The sequence below is a fragment of the Chiloscyllium punctatum genome, chromosome 34 (genome assembly GCF_047496795.1).
Source record: "Chiloscyllium punctatum isolate Juve2018m chromosome 34, sChiPun1.3, whole genome shotgun sequence".
NCBI lineage: Eukaryota > Metazoa > Chordata > Chondrichthyes > Orectolobiformes > Hemiscylliidae > Chiloscyllium > Chiloscyllium punctatum.
In genome coordinates this window covers 65,757,321-65,768,354 of record NC_092772.1, presented here as the reverse complement: position 1 = coordinate 65,768,354, position 11,034 = coordinate 65,757,321, and the positions used below count along the sequence as shown (strand labels likewise).

The 11,034-nt window shown below is 47.5% G+C and overlaps 1 long non-coding RNA gene across 1 annotated transcript in view; it reads left to right on the top strand.

Annotated features, from left to right (window-relative positions):
- The first annotated feature begins 6,739 nt into the window (after positions 1–6,739).
- Positions 6,740–11,034, top strand: part of LOC140458915 (uncharacterized) — a 71,344-nt gene continuing 67,049 nt past the window's right edge. The window contains exon 1 of the long non-coding RNA XR_011953740.1: positions 6,740–6,766. This is a non-coding gene — a long non-coding RNA (uncharacterized lncRNA). The remainder of the gene's footprint in view (positions 6,767–11,034) is intronic.

Here is an 11,034-nt window from a genome sequence, read left to right as displayed (position 1 = left end):
ACTGGAGCGTGTCCAGCGGAGATTCACATGGATGATCCCTGGAATAGGAGGTCTAACATACGAGGATAGGCTGAGGATCCTGGGATTGTATTCATTGGAGTTTAGAAGGTTAAGGGGAGATCTAATAGAAACTTACAAGATAATACATGTTTTGGAAAGGGTGGATGCTAGGAAATTGTTTCCGTTAGGTGAGGAGATTAGGACCGGTGGGCACAGCCTTAGAATTAGAGGGAGTAAATTCAGAACAGTAATGCGGAGACATTTCTTCAGCCAGAGAGTTGTGGGCCTGTGGAATTCATTGCCATGGAGTGCAGTGGAGGCTGGGACGCTAAATGTCTTCATGGCAGAGATTGATATATTCTTGATGTCACAAGGAATTAAGGGCTACGGGGAGAATGCGGGTGAGTGGAGTTGAAATGCCCATCAGCCATGATTAAATGGCGGAGTGGACTCGATGGGCCAAATGGCCTTACTTCCACTCCTATGTCTTATGTTCTCAGGGTCTAATTTGATCACTTTCCTTAGATACCCATTGCCGAGAATACCTTTTCATACAGTCCTTCCTTTTCACTGGAATATATCTTTGCTGAGCACTTTGTAAAATGTCTTTGAAAATCTTCCACTGCTGATCATCTTCCCACCATAAAATTTTTGTTTACAGTCTACGTTATCCAGATTCTCTCTCATTCTATTGTAGTTCCCAGTGTTCAAGAACAGGACCCAGTTATTAGATTTTATCTTCACACTCTCTAATTCAACCATACGGTGATCGCTTCTTTCCAGGGGATCCCTAACTCTGAAGTCATTAATTATTCTTGCCTCATTGCACAGGGCCAGATCTTGGATAGCTTGCTCCCTTGTCAGTTCCATTTCATACTGTTCAAAAAACTATCATGAATACACTTAGTGAACTCCTCAAGGCTACCTTGACTGAGCTGGTTTGACCAATCTACATATAGATTAAAATCATCAACGATAATAGCTGTACCATTTGTACAGGCATTAGTTATTTATTTGTTTATTGCCCATGCCAATGTGATGTAGTTATTTGGTGGCCTATACATTGCGCCTATCAGTGATTTTTTTGTTAGAATTTTGACTGCATCATTCCTGTTTCACCTAATGTATGGCAATAACAACAACTACTTGCATTGTATGGAACTTTCACAACGGCAAATCTCCCAAGGTGCTTCATGGATGATCAAAACATTGATTAAAGAGAATGATTTTAAGATACATCTTAAAAGGAAGAGAGAGAAGGTTAGGGAGGCTATTCCGCAGACTTCTGTCCTTGACAGCTCCAGCTGTGGAATGATACAGGTGGGGTGGGTTGGAAAGGGAACGTGCAAAGGGGAAATGGAAAAGTGCAAGCAGTGCATAAAGTCTTAAGGATAGAGGAGGTTCCAGACCGAGTCTGTCATGGAGTTTGTAGCACTGCAACAGGTTCATGCATGTCATGACTATAGTGCTAAAAGAGATTTCTGCTGTCTTAAACAGAGTGACGGATCTTGTATTGTGGGCTGATGAAATGACAGTGTTCTCTACCAAACATGTACGAGGTAGAGTCAGCGCAATAATGAGATGCTGCAGCCGGAGGGGAACAGGTAACTCCATCCAAAACCCTACTCTTTCTCACCCATTTTTAACTCCAAAACCGAGTGAGTTCTAGAAAAGCACCTTTATATCCCACCACAACACTTTACCCCACAATCGTGGTATATGTGCACAAGGAGGAGTGGAGCAGACTGTATTGGGACCCTGAAACACTTGGTAAAGACTAAAATCATCTGACTATTGAGAGCACCACCACATTGTATGGGTTTTCTATTGTTTTTACTCGGTTCCTGACTTCCCTTATTTTCCCTCATGAACCTGTTCAAAGTTGTTTTTACACACACCTGCACTACCTGTGAATTGAACGCCGGTCTCTCGGTCCAAGATTCGGGATATTTTCCCTGCATCACAAGGCATCGACTCCAACTTCCCTTGTCCCTTAATGTTTCTGTTGCTTAACTGCTGAGTCGCACCTGAATCACCTCTGCTTTTGGAAGGAAGGGGCGGAACTGAAGGACCGAGCAGCGGCCGGTCCTCCAACCAGAGTGAGTGAGGAGCGGGCCAATGCATTCTGTGGAGTGAACGCTTCAGGATTGGTCAGAAAGCAAACTGCTTTGCAGGATTGATCATTGTCACGGCATAGCGGAGAATTAAACACCTCTCATAAACCAATGTGAGATTTTAAAGAAATAGTTCAGATGTAAATCTGACAATGAACATATTTCCAATCGATTTATACAACTTGAGTAACAAACTTATTTTCAAACTCCCAGAACGATTGGTAATTTACATACCTGGCTGGTATGGTTAAATTGGACCAAACAATCTATTTGCATATTAACCATCTCAATGACTGTAACTCGACAGAGCAATTGTTAATGTCGGATATTTCCCCCGTGATTCTGTGTAGATATGAATATTCTCTATAAACTCACTGACAACCTCCGACGCACGCGCAGTTTGGTTTCTATGAAGACCAAGCGCAGTGTCACATTAACCAAGACACGGCGAGTCATGGAGCAGCTTTCTCCGGGTGTGGCTACGATCGGCTTCAGAGAGCGGTGTGTGGGAGACTTGCTGGGAGAAAGGAGCGGAGAGAATTCAAAAGACGCGGATATAGGTGAAAAAAATCCGAAAAAGACACTCCAGACCCGGATAAGGAGATGATGGTCTCTGTTGGGAAAGCGGCCCAGGGTCACGGCCGCCATTTATTTGAGGGAAGAGGGAGCGCGGGCCTCAGAGCCGCCATCTTGAGAAGGTCAATGTGCAGGAGGGCGGGGCTATCGGGGTCCAGGACAATCGGAGGAAAGACCCACCTTAGATCACTTCACTCAAGACATGAATGCACACGGTGGATTTTTCTTAACATCAGCAATTGTTTAATATGCACAGGTTTTTAATTACATCTTTTTTGAAGCATTTAATTCTCATTTTCTCATTTGCAATGGTGGGATTTGAACCTGTGTCCAGTGAACATTTGCTGAGTTTCTGGATAAATTGTCTCACTTAATGCCACTGGACCATCACTTTGCCTGCTCACAGGTTGCCCATCCCAGTGCAACATGAATCAAAACCCTTCCTTCCTGCACAATTGTTTGATCTTGCACTCTGGTGATATCACTTAGTATCTCTCCATGTGGTATCCCTCACTGTGTGGGTCTAATTGCTGCATCTGTCAATGTCCCTCGCTCTTGCAGCTACTCCAGATCCTGAGCAAACAGAATTCTCCACTCCAGATAGACGATGGAGACTGGGATGTTCCAGATTTCTGTGGGAGTCAGTGCCATTTGACATTTGTAGCCCTCACTGCATCAGTCTAATTTCCCATTCTGTCTATCTGTCTGTAGGTACTCAGGAAGGTCCTGACCTAATAGACATCCCAGCTGCTGGGTGTCTCATACATCCCTCATTGAAGATGGTTTGTCAGCCAGAGAGACACAGGGCAGGGAGATCTGGAGCCTTCAATAAATCCTGCAGTGAGGTAAGATCACACTCAGTGCACAGAACAGAGAGCAATGAGAGGGCTCCAAACATCAGCTAACAGGACATGACATAGATGCCGTGCTGGAGGGGGAGCACAGTACAGACACACCCCAGGTTCAGTCACCGCCTTTACTTCAAGTTTTGTTGTACTAAGACAACATCGGGAGTGTCACAGTTTTCAATCCAAGCCTGTGCTGTCTTAGTGAGCATCAGTACAAAAGAGGGGAAAGCAGGCCTTCCACGAGCGGGTGGGAATGCTGTCTGGGAATGTTCCATTCTGTGTTCCCTCTCCCACACTGTATCTATGGCTTGTCTTGTGGATCAGTGTCTTCAATCATTCTAATGCCAAAAACAGTTCCTATCTCTGTACTTTCCTCCCCTCTCACCAATCACTTCACACATTTGAAACCTGCTCCAGTCCAGACGACCATCCATATCTGTCTAACTTCAGTCTCGACAACATGCCCTGTCACGACAGTCCACTCCCCCAATAACCCAAGACTTAGGGTCTGTTTCTGTGCTGCATGACTCTCTGGCCGAAGTCATCAATGCTTACCAGGTTTCCAGAACTGAATGAGTTGCATTTCCGTGTTTGGCCCATGGCCCTTCAAACCTTCACTCCTCCATGTTCCTGCCCAAATGTCTTTTCCATGTTGTAATTGTTCTTGGTTCTCCCATGTGCCACAGAACCGTACTCTGTGGAAAATGTTGCCCCTCAGCTCTCTAAGTAAATCTTTGCTCTCAGTCACTCCTCAGGCCTTACCCATTCTGCTGTGGGACACAACCCTTCCCCAACATAGACTCCCCTCGGACATTACCCCCTTCTGTGGGACACCCCTCCTCAGTTCAGATTCCCCTCGAGCCTTACCCATCCTGCTGTGGGACCGAACCCCTCCCCGGTACAGACTCCCTTCGGGCCTTGCCCATCCTGCTGTGGGTCACATCCCCTCTGAGGTACAGACTCCTCTCGGGCCTTAACCGTCTGGCTGGGGGATACAACCCCTCCCCGGTACAGTCTACCCTTGAGCCTTACCTGTCCTGCTTTGGGTCGCATACCCTCCCTGGTACAGAGTACCCTCGGGCCTCACCCTTCCTGCTGTGAGGCACAACCCCCTCCCCAAATACAGACTCTTGACTGGCCTTAACCATCCTGCTGTGGGGTACAACCCCTCCCTGGTGCAATCTGCCCTCGGGCCTTACCCATCCTGCTTGGGATACAACCCCTCCACGGTACAACTCACCTCAGGCCTTACCAATCCTGCTGTGGGACACAGACCCCTTACCCATCCTGCTGTGGGACACAGACCCCTTACCCATCCTGCTGTGGGACACAGACCCCTTAACCATTCTGCTGAGGGACACAGACCCCTTACCCATCCTGCTGAGGGACACAACCACATGTGTACAGAGTCCCCTTGGGTCTTACTCATCCTTAATCCCTCCCCGGTACAGACTCCCCTCGGGCCTTACACATCCTGCTGAGGGACACAATCCCTCCCCGGTACAGACTCCCCTCAGGCCTTAACTATCCTGCCATGGGACACAACCCCTCCCCAGTACAGACCCCCCTTGGGTCTTACCTATCCTGCTGCGGGATACAGCCACTCCCCGGTACAGACTCCCCTCGAGCCTTACCCATCCTGTTGTGAGACACAACCCCTCTACGGGTTGGACTCCCCTCTGGTCTTACCCATCCTGCTGTGGGACACAACCCCTCCCCAGTACAGACTCCCCTTGGGCCTTACCCATCCTGCTGAGGGACACAACCCCTCCCCGGTACAAACTCCCCTCTGGTCTTACCCATCCTGCCATGGGACACAACCCCTCCCCAGTACAGACTCCCCTCGGGCCTTACCCATCCTGCTGTGGGGGACACGCTCCCCTGTACAGATTCCCATCCGGCCTCACCCACCCTAACGTGGGACACAATGCCTCCCCTGTACAGATTTCCCTCGGACATTACCCATCCTGGGTCCAGACTTGTCCAAGACCTTGCCCATCCTGCTGTGGGACATGACCATTTCCCGGTACAGAGTCCCCTTGGGCCTTACCCATCCTGCTGTGGGACACAACCCCTGTCCGGTACAGAGTCCTCTTGGGCCTTACCCATCCTGCTGTGGGACACAACCCCTGTCCGGTACAGAGTCCCCTCGGGCCTTACCCATCCTGCTGTGGGACACAATCCTTGTCCGGTACAGAGTCCCCTCGGGCCTGACCCATCCTGCTGTGGGACATGACCATTTCCCGGTACAGAGTCCCCTTGGGCCTTACCCATCCTGCTGTGGGACACAACCCCTGTCCGGTACAGAGTCCCCTTGGGCCTTACCCATCCTGCTGTGGGACACAACCCCTGTCCGGTACAGAGTCCCCTCGGGCCTTACCCATCCTGCTGTGGGACACAACCCCTGTCCGGTACAGAGTCCCCTTGGGTCATACCCATCCTGCTGTGGGACACAACCCCTGTCCGGTACAGAGTCCCCTCGGGCCTTACCCATCCTGCTGTGGGACACAACCCCTGTCCGGTACAGAGTCCCCTTGGGCCTTACCATCCTGCTGTGGGACACAACCCCTGTCCGGTACAGAGTCCCCTTGGGCCTTACCCATCCTGCTGTGGGACACAACCCCTGTCCGGTACAGAGTCCCCTTGGGCCTTACCCATCCTGCTGTGGGACACAACCCCTGTCCGGTACAGAGTCCCCTTGGGCCTTACCCATCCTGCTGTGGGACAGGTTGACAATTGTATTGAATAGAATCCCTCCAGTGTGGAAACAGGCCCTTGGTCCAGCAAGTCCACACCGACCCCTGATACATACCCTGCTCAAAATAGCTTCAAAGTACATAGAAACAGTGATCACTGAATTGGTTAAAATCTCCGCAGTTACATTGGGCAGTTTAAAAGTCTCGCTGTATCGGTGATATGTTCCTTTTCTTCAAACAGGTAACATTTTTATTAAAGCAGCAGGTGTTCATTGTGAGAGTGTCTCTGTTAAACTAGAATCTGTTTTGTTCTCTGTGGAACAGGCTGTTGTTGTGTGCGATGGACTGTCACTAACAGTGTAATTGACCTGTGAGTCCTTGATCAGGTTTCCTTTGTCTGTAAATCTAGTGATCAGTGAACTACACGTCCGCTCTTCTTAGCAAAAACAAAGAATCATTTCTCAACGAAAAAATGGCACATCACAAAGCTATTTCATGGATCTTTGGCACACCCCACCGACCAGTGTATCTGGTAAGTCTGTTTCCTGAATAATTCTGAACTCGATCTGTAACTCTGACAGTATCTGTATTGCTTGTCAGTTGGATGAGAATCCAGCCTCTTTGTTCTGAGCTGTTGTGATGCAGGCGGTGGCTTCATTCTGTCTCTGCCAAGCTTGTTTTCTCCTTCTGCTGTGATTCTGGGAGTATCCTTTCGGCAGGTTAGAATATTCAGTGACTGAACGTTGAATGATTTTGATTCTAACAGAGCAGTGGCCTTGTTTTCAGCTCATTATTCACTTTCCGTTTCCTGGTTGTGTTGAATGTTACAGAAACAGGCTCTGAGCAATGTTTCCATTCACTTGTGTTGGAGTCACTGACAGCCACGTGGTCAGTCAGTTTCAGGCTGATGGATCAGTTTCTCTGTCCTATTAGATGATGGTCACTTGCTCAGTTTCCGATGGCTCACCTCAGTGTCAGTCCATCAGCAGCTGAAACCCTGTATCCAGCATTTGTTCCCTCTCACAGTGACTAATCCAATACAGTCCCAGCTTGTCTCCCACATTCACCTCCACATCCTCATGATCACCTCAGATTCTCCTGTCTGTGTCCTTACAGCGAGTCACGTAGGTCATCCACCTCCATTTCACACTGCTCTACATTACATTCATTACAAATGTTATTTCAGAATTCCATTCATTGCGTTTAAATACACCCCTGATCTTGTCCTGTCCAAACATCCAGGTTCCATCAGGTAGGTGGGTGTCCGCGTGGTCGGGTTGGAGCAACAGCAGGACACACTGAGGATCATACAGGGGATAAAGATGGGGTTGGATGCGGATGTTTAAGAAGAGAGAGCTGGTGTATTGTTGGGAATAGCTTCTCAGGGGAGTAGCACAGCGGTAGCCAGGTCTATAACACCACAACTCAATGGCCTGAGTTATCGGGAGTTGTTGGACAAGCTGGGACATTTTTCTTCAGAGCATAGGAGACATAAGGGAGATCTTATAGAAATGTATATGATCATGAGAAGCATGGATAGGGTGAATGCATTCAGTCTTTTTCCCAGGGTTGAAGAATTGAGGACTAGAGGGCATCAGTTTAAGGTTAGAGGGGAAAGAATAAAAGGGAACGTTAGCAGCAACTTTTTTTACACAGATGCTGATTCTCATACGGAATGAGCTGTCAGTGGAAGTGGCTGAGGCAGGTACATTAACAATATCTAAAAGGCATTTGGATAAATACATGGATAGGAAAGGATTAGAAGGATATGGGGCATGGGCAGGGAAATGGGGTTACCATGGATGGACATTATGGTTGCCAGGGATCAGTCTGGCTCCTAGGGCCTCTCTCTGTGCTGTAGGACTCCATGACTCTATAACTGACTCTGCTGTAAACAAGGTCGGACAAAATCCAAGGGACCGAAAGTAGGAGGAGAGCCGCTAGTTGGGGGCATAGACAGGTGTTACTGTGGCTGCGTCCGAGACTCCAGGATGGGGTGTTGTATCCCTGGTGCCTGGGTCAAGGACATCTCTGAGCATTTGCATGAAATTCTGAATTGGGAGAATGGGAGGCCAGAGGTCATGGTGCACATTGCTATCAACGACATGGGTAGAAAGAGGGATGAGATCCTGAGAAGTAAGCACAGGAAGTAGGGAACGACTGAAAAGCAGGACCTTGAGGGTAGTAATCACTGCGTTACCACCAGTCCCATGTGCTTGTGAGATAAGGAATTGAAAGATAGCAGAGATGAATGCATGGCTGAAGAGCTGGTAGAGAGGGAGAGTTTCAGGATCTTGGATCATTGGAACCTCTTCTGGAGCAGGGGTGACCTGAACTAGAGGGGAACCGATATCCTCACAGGGAAGATCGCTCCTGCTACATGTGAGGGTTTAAACTAGAATGGCAAGGGCATGAGAACCACAGTAGCAGGGCAGCACGTTGGGGGGGGGGGGATGAAGAAGGAAGGAAGGAAGATGTAAACGAGTCAATCAGAAAGGGAATACAGAGAAATGAACACCATAGTACGAATGGGCTGAAGTGTGTTAATTTCAACACAAGGAGCAACGTAGCTAAGGTAGATAAACTCCGATCCGATATTGTGGCCATTCCAGAAATTTGGTTGGGAGAAGCACAGGCCTGGCTGCTCAACACTTCAGGGTTTCATTGTTTCAGAATGAGCCTGGCCAGGTGACTGACCTTTTAGTGGGAGACCATTTTGGAAACAGTGATCACAACTTAAGTTTTTTTAAGGTAGCTACGAATAAGGATACGGACAGGACCCTGAGGGATGTTTCTAAATTATGGGATTGAAAATGATGTCAGTATTAGACAGGAGCTAGGCAGTGTTAGTTGGGAGCAGCTGTCATCAGACAATGCCACATTGGGCACGTGGGAGTTAGTTAAAGGCTTTCTGATCGGAGTTCATGACCAGCATGTTTCAGGAGGGAGGAGAAACAAGGTTGGCAATGTAAGGGCGCCTTGGATAACGAGGGAGGCTGGGAATTTAGTCAGAAGGGAGAAAAAAACAAACCTATGCAAATTTTGGGAAGCTAGAATTGGCATGGCACGTGAGAAATGTGCAAAACAAAAGCTCAAAGGAACCCAAACAGGGAATGAGCAGAGCAAGGAGGAGCCATGCCCTTCACAAGTAGGGTTAAAGTGAATCCCAAATCGTTCTGGAGATAATTACCCACAAGAGGATATGAACATGGATCGTTACAGCACAGTCCAGGCCTTTTGGCCCCTCAGTGTTGCACCGACCTGTGAAAATAATCTGATGCCTATCTAACCAAACCCTTCCAATATTACCCATATGTATGTCCAATGCCCATTTAAATGCCCTTTGCGTCGGTGATTCTACTACTGTTGCAGGCAGGCATTCCACGTGCCTACTGCTCTCTGAGTGAAGAAAGTACCCCTAATATCTGTCCTTAATCTATCCGCCCTCAATTTAAAGCTGTGTCCTCTCATGTTAGCCTTCACCATTCGTGGAAAAGATAGCTACCCGATCTAACCCTCTGATTATCTTATACATCTCAATTAAGTCACCTCTCAACCTTCTTCTCTCCAACTAAAACAGCCTCCATTCCCTCAGCCTTTCCTTGTAAGACCTTCCTTTCATACCAGGCCATATCCCAGTAAATCTCCTATGAACCCTTTCCACAGCTTCCACATAACTAGGAAGAAGGTCAGGCCAGTCAAGTCTAAAGGAACGAACTTGTGCTTGAAGTCACTGGAAGTGGGCGAGATCCTAAATAATTACTTTGCATCGGCATTCACCCAGGAAAAGGATATAGAGGATACTGAGATTTGTGTGGAGCAGGCTAATGTGCTCGGGCAATTTTGAGGTCGAGAGAAAAGCGTTGGATTTCTTGAAGAGCATTAACGTGGATTAATCCCGAGGGCCAGATGGTAGCTACCCCAGGTTATTGAGAGAGGCAAGACAGGAGATTTTTGGGGCCCTGGCCAAGATTTTTGAGTCCTCGCTAGCCACTGGAAAGGTCGTAGAGGACTGGTGTTCCTTTCTTCAAGAAGGGAAATAGGGACAATCCAGGCAATTATAGCCCAGTGAGTCTCATCTCAGTGGTTGGGAAGCTTTGGACAGAATTCTTATGGATAGGATTTATGCGCATTTGGGAAAGAATGGCCTAATTAGGGACAGTCAGCGCAGCGTCATGAGATGCACAGGGTTAACGGTCAAAATGTTCTACCCAGAGCTGAAATATCTTTACTATGGAACATGCATTTAAGGTGAAAGAGGGAGAGCTCAAAGGAGATGTGAGGGCTAATATGTTTTCCTCAGAGATTGGTAGGAATCTGGAACATGCTGCCAGGGATGGTATAGGAGGCAGGTATGAGAGGGGTGTTGAAGGGATTTTTGGGTAAGCATGTGGATATGCAAGGATGTGGAACAAAGATAGGCAGAAAGGATGAGCTTAATTTGGTGTCACATTCAGCACGACATTATGGGCTGAATGGCCCGTTCCTGTGCTGTACTTTGTTGTGTTTCTTTTGTTACAACATGACGGTGAACCCCTCTGTTAATTAAACCAAACACCCAGAAAAGTTCACCTCACCACGTAATCTGTTAAAGTCTGAGTGACAGAAAACTCAGAAATTCCACTATTTAAAGAAAATAGCATCAAATTATTTTTAACTTGAAAAGTGAATATTAAACAACTAATCATAAATCTAAGCTCCCTCTTTCTCTTCACTGTTTATTATCTGCTTCCAGCTATATAACAATATGTTATTTCAATAAGACACTTATTAAAATTACATCAACCTAATTTCAAAAGT